This window comes from Pogona vitticeps, chromosome 5 (genome assembly GCF_051106095.1).
Source record: "Pogona vitticeps strain Pit_001003342236 chromosome 5, PviZW2.1, whole genome shotgun sequence".
In the NCBI taxonomy this organism is placed as follows: Eukaryota; Metazoa; Chordata; class Lepidosauria; order Squamata; family Agamidae; genus Pogona; species Pogona vitticeps.
The window spans coordinates 92,386,752-92,397,035 of NC_135787.1; positions in this window are offsets into that span (position 1 = coordinate 92,386,752).

A 10,284-nucleotide genomic window follows, 5' to 3' on the forward strand; every position below is an offset into this window, starting at 1 on the left:
GGCCTTCTGGAATTCTACATGTTTTCTTTTTATCAATGCTGTTCTGAAAAAGAGAAAAAGGTATGAATTCCTTTTGGATATATGTATCATATTAGTTAGGTTTTATTACATGGTCATAGACCTGAAAATTCAGATAAAAATATAATACAAGATATACAGAAGAAGAAAGTTGATAGAACATATATACAGTATAAAACTTGAGTCAGGTGGTTGTCTTAATATAACATTTTATGAATTCTTAAAACTGAGAATAAAAATTTAGCCACTGACTGTATTATTACCGTATTTTTTTGCTCCATAAGATGCACCGGACATTAAGACGCACCTAATTTTTAAATACCAAAATTTAAAACAAAATAAAAATAAATAAACAGAGGAGGTCCCACACTGGGACTGCCAAAAAAAAATCACCAAAAAACAAAGCAACATAAAAACATACCCCCCAGCCCAAATCTACCCTCCAAAACCCACCCAGAACATTTTTTAAAGTAAAAAGCAGCAACTAATTTTTAAATACAAAATAAAGTAAAAATAAATAAACAGAGCAAGTCCCACGCTGGGACTGCAAAAAATTTTTTGCCAAAAAACAAAGCAACATAGAAACATCCCCCCAGCCCAAATTTACCCTCCAAAACCCACCCAGAACATTTTTTAAAAAAAGTAAAAAGCAGCAACTAATTTTAAATACAAAAAATAAAAAATAAATAAACAGAGCAAGTCCCACGTTGGGACTGCAAAAAAATTACCAAAAAACAAAGCAACATAGAAACATACCCCCAGCCCAAATCTACACTCCAAAACCCACCCAGAACATTTTTTAAAAAAGTAAAAAGCAGCACCTTACCAATCCAAAGCCTCCTGGAGGTCCTCAGAAGCCAGCGATGGTGGCAGGGGGGACCCCCATGGGGCCTTCTGGGGCCTCTGGAGGCCTCAGAAGCCAGCGATGGTGGTGTAGGGGACCCCCTGCGGGGCCTTCGGAGACCTCAGAAGCCAGCGATGGTGGCGGGGGGGGACGGGGCCTTCTGAGGCCTCCGGAGGCCTCAAGCCAGCGATGGTGGTGTGGGGGCCCCCCGTGGGGCCTTCAGAGGCCTCAGAAGCCAGCGATGGTGGCGGGGGGGACCCTCACGGGGCTTTCTGAGGCCTCCGGAGGCCTCAGAAGCCAGTGATGGTGGTGGTGGGGCCCTCGCAGAGCCTTCTGAAGCCTCTGGAGGCCTCAGAAGCCAGTGATGGTGGCCTGAGGGGACCCCTGCGGGGCCTTCTGAGGCCTCCGGAGGCCTCAGAAGCCAGTGATGGTGGCGTGGAGAGGACGGTATTTGCTCCATAAGACGCATACACTTTTCCCCCAATGTTTTTGGGTGAAAAGGTGCAAAAAATACAGTAATTGGTTCTCTCCCAACAGCAGAAACTTCAGGTAGTCTGTGGGAGATATACTAGTACATTTACACATTATTGGCTAGAGATAGCGGATATGTTCAAACCTATATAAGCTGCATTCTAGAATGGTGTGTGCCAAGGACTCAACTGTTTCTTCCTCACCGGGGCATATTCTTTCTCCATAGGGAATGTTATTAAAGTATCCTTTTAATAAGGCTGAGGGAAAGCAATTAAACCTAGCCCTTGAGAAGACAAAGCGATACCTTGGTACTGTGATTTGGTATAAGTAATTTGCTGACTTGGGAAGGTTAAAATTTAAACTAAAGTACATTGGTGAACAGGTCCTATCTACACATGCTAATGAATACTGGAAGTCTATATCTTTAATACATTGTACAAGCATTGACTTGGTACTGTCATAAGGCTGACTCAGAAAGAAGTCCATAGAGAAGCCTAAAAGATGCAATTTGTCTGTAAATCCCTTATGCCATGAGCTGGTAAAGACATATTTTTGTAGATAGAGTACGGTAAATACCCACTGGTTGTGGGAGCATATACCACCTTCAACCAGAATCAGAATGCATACAGCCAAGCTTGACGTTCCACCAATTAGAGGCCAGCCTCTAAAATTCAAGGCAGCTGAAGAGACGCATTTTGGCATAGAGAATAGGGGTCATAGCGAATTTGATAGGATGTCACATTCCTAGGGGATTCAGCAGGTGAAAGTCCAATAAGCCAGTCCAGGCTCAGAAGTCCAGGAGATACAAAACAGAAGCCAAATTTTCAAAGCTAAAACACAAACCGTAGTCAGAAATCAGAGTCCAAAAGCATAATCTAGGACTACTCTATTTGGAACTTTGTCCTGCCAGGTGATACAAAAAATGTGTTGGAGACAACGCATATGGAACGTGTTCAGCTTCCTCTCTTGCCATGCACAAAGGATCCAGGACTCACTGCAGTGCAGGAGTGTGCTCACGACACAGGATCTATAGACCTGGATTTTGGTGTGTGCTGTCAGCTTCTTATTGAGCCATACTCTCTTTGTGAGTCTTGATAACATGGTAGCTGCTTTTCCAATGTGTTTATCCAGCTCGACATCTAGAGAGAAGATGTCAGAGACAGTTGAACCAAGGTACACAAAGTCATGAACAACCTCCAATTCTTGTGTGGAAATGGTAATAGAAGGAGGTGACTCCATGCCCTGGCCCATGACTTGTGTTTTCTTCAAGCTGATTGTTAGTCCAGAGTCTTGGCAGGCTTTGCTAAAATGATTCATGAGTTGTTGGAAGTCTTCAGCAGAGTGGGTAACAATGGCTGCATCATCAGCGAAGAGGAAGTCCTGCATACATTTCAGTTGGACTTTGGTCTTTGCTCTCAATCTAGAGTGATTAAAGAGCTTTCCATCTGATCTAGTCTGGAGATAGATACCTTCTGTTGCAGTTCCAAAGGCATGCTTCAGCATGACAGCAAAAAAGATCCCAAACAGGGTTGGCGCAAGGACACAGCCCTGTTTTACTCCGCTTTGGATGTCAAAGGGATCTGATGTTGAGCCATCAAAAACTACAGTGCCCTTCATTCCCTCATGAAAGGACCTGATGATGTTAAGGAGTTGAGGTGGACATCCAATCTTGGGAAGGATTTTGAAAAGGCCATCCCTGCTAACCAAGTCAAAGGCCTTTGTGAGATCTATGAAGGCCACAAAGAGTGGCTGTTGTTGTTCCCTGCATTTCTCCTGCAACTGTCTGAGGGAGAATACCATGTCAATGGTAGTTCTATTAGCTCGAAATCCACACTGTGATTCCAGTGTAAATCTTGCCCACTATCGATAGAAGGCTGATTGGTTTATAATTTGAGGGTTTGTCTTTGTTCCCCTAGTGGTATCACTATTGACCCCTAGTGGTATCACTATTGATTCTAACCAGGAGTGTGGAATTTGCCCAGTGTTATTAATGAATGTAAGTAGATTGATTGATTGATTGATTGATTGATTGATTGATTGATTGATTGATTGATTTCTATCCCACCCATCTAGTCGTTTCGACTACTCTGGGTGGCATACATCAAACACAACAAAGACAATTAAAATAATATCAACATCCAAAGATAAAATAAGATAATAGTTTAAGATGGAAAACAAAAAGTAAATGAAATAATAGCCGGAGGGAAGGCCTGCCTAAACAACCATGTTTTTAATTGGCTTTAAAGACATCCAGCGATGAGATAAAAGGGGGTCCCACCAGTCTACATTGGTCTTTAAATACTCTGCTGGTATTAGATCAGGTCCCGGTGCCTTCCCTGATGTTAGACAAGCTATTAATGGCTTGATTTCATTTTTGGTTACTGTGTCCCAGTTTGGCAATTTGTTTAGATCTAGGGATATGATATTAACAGTTCGTGAGGGTTTGGTTTCCTCAAATATTTGGGTGAAGTACTGTTTCTATATATTCGCTGGGATACTAGAGCAAGCTGATCTTAATCAGGCGCCTAGCACCCTAGAGACCAAGGCCAAAAATAGCTTAGAATCTTTCTTTAGCGCAGAGTCTATCAAGATGTTCCATTGTTTTTGAATTTATTTTTTTCTTTTTCTGGGCAATCAGAGTTTTATATTGGTTTTTAACTACATAGTACTCCTGGAGGAGCACTGCCAGATTCTTCTTCCAATACTGCAAGCATATTTCTCTAAGTTGTTTTTTAAGGGAGCATTCCTTATCAAACTATTTAGGAGTGTACCTTCCTGGTTGTTTATGGGCATGAGATTGTTTTGGGCTTAGAACAGATCATATTGTTAAAACCGGGAGTTGTAGTTTGTCATTAGGGAAGCCAAAGTGGATTCCATAGGTGCTGTTATTAAGTTTCTTAATTTCTCACTGGGAGGAGATTTTAAGAAACTGGAGACTTTTACATTAACTTCATCTGTCCAAATTAGGCATTTATATCATACAGATAAGACATTGTCACCTAAATGATGCTCAGGGGGAAGGTGCATTGGGTTTAGAAGTGACAAGGTTAAAAGTAGGGATAAATGATCGCTATCTGTTCTATGTCCAACAGAAAATTCCTTAACCAATCTGGTTAACAGTAGAGAAATTAACACATAATCTACCACATTGCTGCCCCTCCCTGATACAAAAGTAAATTCTGCATAGTTATCAAACAGTTCATTGCCATTTACAATATAAAGAGTAAGGCGTTCTGCCATCCATGCCAGGCATATCCCACTATAATTGATCTTCAAATCTTTTGAGGCTCTATAATTCCTCAGGGTGTGGTTCTCTACTGAGTCTGTACCCCAGGAATTGGAAAAGTAAAAGATGTCATTATTCGATCCAGTTCTTGCATTCAGGTCTCCCATAAATATCACATGTGCATTGGGGGCTATGGATTCTAAGTTTATGATATAAAGTTCCAATTGGTTCCACATTTGAGTTGTTTTATTTTTGGAAGACAACGGAGGAATATAAGCATTGATAATAAAATAAGCGCTTGATCTGATAACAAGTAAAGCGGCCATAGCAATTTTGTCACAAGGTGGAAGCCATTTGATCCTAGCCTCCTAAACAGTAGAGAACATTAGAGCCATCCCCGCTTTTGGGCAGCCCTTTCCACTGCTAAGAACTGCATGGCTGTTAAGTAACCATTCAAATTAATATTATCAATACTCCAGGTTTCCTGTACTGCAGTTATATCATGTAATCTAAATTATTGAGTATTCCTGGGTCACTTTGTCTGGAGGCCCAACCGGCTATGTTCCATGAAAGGATTTTCAATAAGAAGGCCCTTGAAGTTGGAGCTATCTTTTGGGCCTCAGTCTTAACATCTGGGTGTAGAACAACATTTGCATGCAAGTGAGTTATCTGGGGCATCAAGCTAAGTTTCATGGTGCTGGTGTTTAAGCACTCTGGCTCACTGAAACAACTATTTGGTCAGTACATAATGTTCTAGGTGGTCTGCCCTCATAGCTGCTATAATCCCACCTGACATGGTTAGATCTTTCTGCCTAGCCTGATTAAAATCAGCGAATTGGAGTTTCGCCTTAAAATTTGCTCTGTATTTAGCAGGATAGTTTGTATTTCCATACATATATGCGGGTCTCTTATAGATTCCCCTTCTTTTCTTGGCTGTTGCATATCTGTCTTGTATCAGTACTGGGATTTGTCTGCTGTTGTTTCCTCCAATTTCATTACTTGCACTTTGGCTGTAATCATCTCCAAATTTCCATTAAGTGGAGAGTGTGTATCTGACAATAGGATCTTTGAGGTCTGTTCGGTGGCTTGTCTCTTCTTTTGGACAAGTGCTTCCCCTTCCTCTGCTGGTGGCTTTTTGGTTTTCTCCTCCTTTTTCAGTGTGTGACATTGATTTCCCTCTTTTGCAGTCACTTCTCTTGCTTTTTGACAGGTTTAAGATAAACCTGGAGGAATTGTTGAATACAATTTTGTACATAGCAATAAGTATTTGTCAGAACCAGTGCTATAAAAAGAAATAAGACTAGAATTTATATAGCTGAGTTAATTGTAACAGCTGAGGAAGAAATCCCAGGATTGGATAACCCTGGGATAAAGCTAGCAGACCTAGCACACACACACTGTTGGTGTCGTTGGTGTTGGTGTCATGTTGCTGTCGTCATGGTGCTGTGCTGGAGAAATCCTGGAAGAAGGTGTCTTCGTGCTATATATTGGGAGAAGAACTCTGGCTATTGGACTGAACATATGGTATATGACTGCTGAACTAATTTACAAGGACTGACTCTGATTTATACATTGAACTCTGTTGAAACTGCTATGTATGACTTCGGGACTGGAAACAAAGAACTAAGCTGTACATGTATGTATATATCCTGTAATTAATACAACTATTCTGCTATCAACACTGCTGTATTGGTTAGCGTCTTCATCTCTCAGGGAAGTTCTTTTGGTTAGCGCCACCTGGTGCATCCTGGTAATACCGCAACTCTGTCACTTTTCCTTTTCCTTGCTGTAGAGTTATTTGGTCATCTTTATTCCTTAGGCCATCTTGCATTACATCTAGCATATAAAATAATTTAAAATCCATCCTTTTCCTTTTTTTGGTAAGATGTTTGAAACCCTTCTTACCTTTGTTGTTTTTATTAACCTTACAATTTGGTTGTCTTATGGAGTTAGTTGATCTTTCGTTTTTTGAGGCTTTGTTTTTCTTTTTAACTTTGAACTTCACCTGTTTCTCTCTAGTACTTCTTTTGGGTATGTTTGGTATACAGTGGTGCCTCGCTCAGTGAGCGCACCGTAGAACAACGAATCCGCATAGCGAGGGGGTTTTAGCGATCGCAAATGCGATCGCAAAGCGATGGCCCCTATGGCCGAAAATCGCTTTGCGATGGTCAGTAAGCGGTTCGCTTACCGACCTTCGTTTTGCGCCCCGCAGATCAGCTGTTTGGCGGGTCCAAAATGGCCGCCGGAACACCCGAAATGGCCACGGGCAGCGTTTTCGTGCCCTTGGTAAGCGAGGGGAGGGCGCGAAAACGCTGTGCGCGGCCATTTCGGGTGTTCAGGTGGCCATTTTGGACCCGCCGAACAGCTGATCCGCGATTGCGCTACAGCCGAAATGGCCACACGCAGCGTCTTCGCGCCCTCCCCTCGCTTACCAAGGGCGCAAAAATGGCTGCCGGACCCGGAAAACATCACCGTACGGTGAGTTTTCTGCCGATGTGGAATGCATTAAACAATGTTTAATGCGTTCCAATGGCTTTTTTTGATCCGTACAGTGATGTTTTCGCATAGCGAAGGTTAATCCGGAACGGATTAACCTCGCTATGCGAGGCACCACTGTAGTCTCTTTGGTGGTAACTTGAGGTATTAAGGTCTCATTTACTTTATCTAGGTCTGGCCTAGAGGGCAAACACTGGCCTATATTTGTCTGTGTAATACAAGAAAGTAGCTTTTCATAGGAAAGGCTAGCAATTTTCTGGGTGGTGTTAGATGATAAAAGTTTTCATCAGCTTCTGCCTACAAGGGGGCATTTGTTTTTCCACTGTGTCAAAAAGATCATCTGCAGGTGGAATAACCCTTTCCTTCATTAAATCAGCCAAACATCCCAACAGGTCTTTTATATCTTTTACTGACTCCCTTATTTCCAAGATAATATTTTGAGGGAAGTGAGTACCTTCTTCTGGTACGGTTGGAGATTGATTACACTGAGACTTGTTGTGTATAGCCAGCTTTGGTCCCTGTAGTTTCTTGGCTGTACTCTCATCAAAAATAGGGAATCTTGTTAGATATTCAGCTTGGGTGTTATTGTATTCAGCGGACATTTCTACAGGAATAGCCCTGTTGCATGGAGGGGATATAAAGTATTCCTTTCTCAGCCTGCCGAAGTTATCACTCGAAAAACTGTTCAAGTGACTTCATTCCAGGAAATGCCCCTGATCAACGACCATATTTGGCAAATCAATGATTAGGCTACATTGCCCTTCTTTACAATTTGATTTTTGTTTCCATGTATAATCCGAAAGCGGTGTGAGGGGTGCTCTGGGGTGGTGGTGGTGGGCCTGCCACCTGCTGTGTTTTGGCCCGGATTCCTCGCTTACCAGGCAGCGAAAATGGCGGCCGCATGGAGGATTTTCACATAGTTTTTCCCCCATAGGAACATATTAAATGGAGTTTAATGCGTTCCTATGGGGTTCCCCCCCGCATAGCGATGTTTCCGGATAGTGACGTTAATCCTGGAACGGATTAACATCGCTATGCGGGGCACCACTGTACTTTTCTCTTGCAATATCATTACCACCTTCTCTACCTATTTTCTTAACCAGCCTTATCGCCTAGTATCTGTTCCCTCTCTCTCTGACTAACCAGCCTTTATCTCTATCTGGATCTCACCCCAATCTCTATCTGACTCTTCCTTCTCCCACCAAACCTTCATATAGCTGTTGACTCCGCCTCCCCAGTCCTCTCATAGGCTCATGCAAATCATCTCATGATTATGAATGGCCTGAGTGACGTGGGGCGATCATCACAATTGCTTTTCCAGGATTGCAATTTTATAGTTGCGTTTCCATCCTTGTGATTGATGGAGAAAAAAGGCTAAAGAAGCTCAGTACATTTGGGCAAAAAGTACTCAAACCATTAAACACACGGATCATGATCAAAGAATTACAGAGGAAGGAAAACAGTACTAAGGAGAATCAAAAACTGAAAAATACTTTGTGAATCTTAAGTTTCAAAACTAGTGAAGTTGATAAAATTTGTACTTCTTTGGCTTGGTTACTTCTTTGGTTATTTAAATTGTCACTTTCAGTATAAAGGTAATTGACTACTACAGACTTGCAATTACAGGTGAATTTAGAATTCACCAGACCCTGAAGTCAAACCCAGAATACCCACTCATTTGCCAACCAGTTGGACTGGCAAGCACAAGAGATGGGTATATACCCTAGAATGTACATATGGCTCCCTACCAACTACCTTCAAAAGTGGATAAAAACAGACAGAGCAAATGTTAAGAACCAAAAAAGGGAGGCTACATATAAGTGTAGAGACAAACATGTATTGAATATAATTCTCTTTATAGATACAACAATCATATAGTATCCTTTTAGAATCAACAGATTTCCAGTATAATTGGGGGCCCTTTCAGACCAGCATTCCTGCACTTGGGGGAGCTGAATTTCATCTGCCTTCCGCAGCTCACCGAGTGAGAGACAGTGGGTTTGTGGTTGGCCGGCTGCCAGCCTTTTGACAAGGGAACTGGCTAAGTCACCCTTTGCTCTGCAGGATTGGGCCCTGTCGCTTCTTGGCTGCCTCCTCCCCTCCCTACATCAGCCACCTGGCTCAAGGGGAAAAGAAGGCTTTTAAGTCGGAACTGCTTCTGGGGCCCTTTCAGACCAGCATTCCTGCACTTGGGGGAGCCGAATTTCATCTGCCTTCCGCAGCTCACCGAGGTGGGACTATGGCTGGGCTCTCACCGGCTGCCAGATTCCCTGAAGGAACCGGCTGGGAAACAAGCTGGGAAACAGGGGGGGCTGAGGGGTCTCTGGGGCAACCAGTAGAGACAATATACGGCAGGGGAAGATATGGCGGTGGGAGTAGAGCATGCCCGAGTAGGAGAAAGGAGGTTAGATACCTTACACCTGTCCCCCTTTCTAGCTCTACTCCTAGTCAAATGGTACCAGGTGACCACATCAGCCACCCCCCGGGCCACATGGTATTGTTGGTAAATGCCAGGTCGGCAAAAAACAAGACTGCCCTCATCCATGACTTAATTTTGGATGAGGGGGCCGGCCTGGCATGCATTACTGAGACCTGGGTGGGAGAAGAAGGAGGAGTTCCTCTATCTCAGTTATGTCCCCCTGGGTACTTGGTCCAACACCAGGGTCGCCCGGAGGGGCGGGGAGGAGGTGTGGCAATAGTCTACAAGGATTCCTTCCATTTTTTCAGGCTCCCTGTCCCCTTGGGAAATGGTCTAGAGGGCCTGTATTGTGTGTTGGGCTTGCGAGACAGACTAGGGATTCTGCTGGTGTACCACCCACCCTGCTGCTTACCAACAGTCTCCCTACCTGAGCTGACGGAGGTGATCTCGGATCTGGTGTTGAGGACCCCCAGACTTTTGGTACTGGGGGACTTCAATCTCCATGCCGAGGCCACTTTATCAGGGGCAGCTCAGGACTTCATGGCCGCCATGACAACCATGGGGCTGTCTCAACATGTCATCGGCCCGACTCATGAGAAAGGCCATACACTTGACCTAGTATTCTCTACGGGACAGGGGGATGGTGGTCCGGATGTGGTGGATTTATCTTTGACTCCGTTGTCATGGTCGGACCATTTCCTGGTAAAATTTAGACTCTCAGCCACTACTACCCTCTGCAGGGGTGGGGGATCAATTAAAATGATCTGCCCCCGGAGACTTATGGATCCTGAAGGATTCCTGAATGCTCTA